At 37.9% G+C, this 2,954-nt stretch overlaps 1 non-coding gene across 1 annotated transcript; it reads left to right on the top strand.

Annotated features, from left to right (window-relative positions):
- Nucleotides 1-232: 232 nt before the first annotated feature.
- On the top strand, nucleotides 233-340 carry LOC127740331 (small nucleolar RNA R71). The gene has a single exon (XR_008001010.1). It is a non-coding gene; the product is annotated as a small nucleolar RNA R71 (small nucleolar RNA).
- The last annotated feature ends 2,614 nt before the right edge of the window (nucleotides 341-2,954 follow it).

The following is a 2,954-nucleotide window of genomic DNA, read 5'->3' as shown; positions in this document are numbered from 1 at the left end:
TGGTATTCAGAGTATCAATCTCAAAAACTCCTTTCTTCTGATTCGTCCCATTCTTCACAGGATTCCTTTCAGAAGTGTACATGAATTGGTTATTTGCAACCATTTCAATGAGTTCTTTAGCTTCTGCAGGCGTCTTCTTCAGATGAAGAGATCCTCCAGCAGAGCTATCCAAAGACATTTTGGTCAGTTCAGACAGACCATCATAGAAGATACCTATGATGCTCTATTCAGAAAGCATGTCAGAAGGGCACTTTCTGATCAATTGTTTGTATCTTTCCCAAGCTTCATAGAGGGATTCACCTTCCTTCTGTCTGAAGGTTTGGACTTCCACTCTAAGCTTTCTTTAGGGAATAGCATAAGTCTGTAGACCTCAGGTTCAACCCTATTAGTCTTGACAGTGTCACAGATTTGCAAGAACTCAACTAAAAACTGATGAGGATCTTCCAATGGAAGTCCATGGAACTTGCAATTCTGTTGCATCAGAGAAACTAATTGAGGCTTAAGCTCAAAGTTGTTTGCTCCAATGGCAGGGATAGAGATGCTTCTCCCATAGAAGTCGGGAGTAGGTGCAGTAAAGTCACCCAGCACCTTCGTTGCATTATTGGCATTGTTGTTATTTTCGGCTGCCATGGGTTCTTCTTCTTTGAAGATTTCTGTTAGGTCCTCTACAGAGAGTTGTGCCTTAGCTTCTCTTAGCTTTCGCTTCAAGGTCCTTTCGGGTTCAGGATCAGCCTCAACAAGAATGCTTTTGTCTTTGCTCCTGCTCATATGAAAGAGAAGAAAACAAGAAAATATGGAATCCTTTATGTCACAGTATAGAGATTCCTTGAGGTAGAAAATTCGAACTTATCAAAGGAAGATGGAGTTCGAATTGTGCATTGAGGAGTAGTGTTAGTCCATAAATAGAAGGATGTGAGAAGAGGGGAAGAAATTTTTGAAAATAAATTAGAAACATTTTAAAAAACATTTTGAAAAAAATGATTGATGATTTTCGAAAACTAACAGATCAAGTGATTTTTGAAAAAGATTTTGAAATTAGAAATTAAAAAGATATGATTGAAAACTATTTTGAAAAAGATGTGATTAAAAATATATGATTGAAAAGTTATGGTTTTTAAAAAGATGTGATTGAGAAGATATGATTTGAAAAACAATTTAAAAAGATTTAATTTTGAAAATTAATGACTTGGCTAACAAGAAAAGATATGATTCAAACATTAAACCTTTCTCATCAAAAAAGGCAACATACTTGAAATGTTGAATCAAATCATTAATTGATAGCAAGTATTTTTTAAAATGGAAAGAAATTGATTTTGAAAACATATGATTGAAAAGATATAATTTGAAAAAGATTTGATTTTGAAAAATTTTGAAAACTTGAAAAAAATTTGAATTAAAAATAGAATTTTCCCTCTTGTGCCATCCTGGCGTTAAAAGCCCAGAATGGTATCCATTCTGGCGTTTAACGCCCAAAGCTCTACCCTTTTGGGCGTTAAACGCCCATCCATGTGATGCCAGGGCATTTTGGCCAGTTTCACTGACCTTTTCTTCACTGTTTTTAAGGTAGTTTCATGCATTTTCTTAGGAAATAAGCTAGTTTTGGGCAGATATTCACTCAGACCTTGATTCAAGCATACATTGTGCATTTTACATTATTTCATGAGGTTTTTTGCATGATTTTAATGACAAAATTTTATATTGCATTACCCATGACTTGGACTAGAACTTTGATGCACTCTATTGCTTGATTTCAGGACCAAAGGAAGCAAGGAATGGGAGGTAACTTGCAAAGTTAAGGAGAAAAGTAATTGCCAAAAAAAAAACACTCTCAAAAGCCATCAATGCCCACGTTAAAGAGTCACGTTAACTAAGTTAACGTAAACTCTAACGTGGAGAAGAGAAGTTGAGCCAACGTTAGTGACACTTAACATTGTCACTAACGTTGGCAATTGCTCACAAATGGCCACGTTAGAAGCCACGTTAACCTAGTTAACGTGGCCTCTAACGTTAAAGGGGGAAGAGAAGCCAACGTTAGTGACACTCAACATTGTCACTAACGTTGGCCTAATGTGCAAAGAGCCACGTTAACTCCCACGTTAACGTTGTTAACGTTGGAGCTAAAGTAAGAGATGGAGAGTTGTCGACAACGTTAGTGACACTCAACATTGTCACTAACGTTGGAGAAACCACACAACCCCCAAGAGCTACGTTAACTTCCACGTTAACTTGGTTAACGTGGAAGCTAACGATGAGGAATGAAGAATGAGCCAAGGTTAGTGACACTCAACATTGTTCACTAACGTTGGGATGGCTAAGAATGGCCACGTTAGAAGCCACGTTAACCTAGTTAACGTGGACTCTAACGTGAGACCTAGGGGCACACTTGAACGTTAGTGACAATGTTGAGTGTCACTAACGTTCTCGAAGGTTGGCAAAAGCCATGTTAGAAGCCACGTTAACCTAGTTAACGTGAGCTTTAACATGAAGCAAGAAGGGGCACACTTGAACGTTAGTGACAATGTTGAGTGTCACTAACATTCTCGAAGGATAACAAGGCAACGTTAAAAGCCACGTTAACCCAGTTAACGTGGGCTTTAACGTGAGGCAAAGGGGTGCATGGCAACGTTAGTGACAATGTTAAGTGTCACTAACGTTCTCGAACTTGTATTTTCACTAACTGTTAAACACCCCTAACGTCTTGAGCTAAAGTCTCTGCCCACTTCACACTTTTTCTCTGCAAGTAAGCCAAGCCCAAATGAAGAAAGGAAATGCTTCAAACTCAAAGATCTAGAGGCCCAAGACTTGAAGAGCTAACTAGAAGTTGAGAAGAGTAGTATATATAGAGTAGTTTTGAAATAGATAGGAGCTTTTTGGGAGGAGCTAGAAAAGAGAACTACTCTTTGTATTTACTTTCTGGGCACTTCTAGCTTTATCATGTATTCTCCATCTTTGAT

This window comes from Arachis duranensis, chromosome 6 (genome assembly GCF_000817695.3).
Source record: "Arachis duranensis cultivar V14167 chromosome 6, aradu.V14167.gnm2.J7QH, whole genome shotgun sequence".
NCBI classification, from domain to species: domain Eukaryota; kingdom Viridiplantae; phylum Streptophyta; class Magnoliopsida; order Fabales; family Fabaceae; genus Arachis; species Arachis duranensis.
Note: the sequence above shows the minus strand (reverse complement) of the source record. Positions and strands in the feature narration are given on the sequence as shown.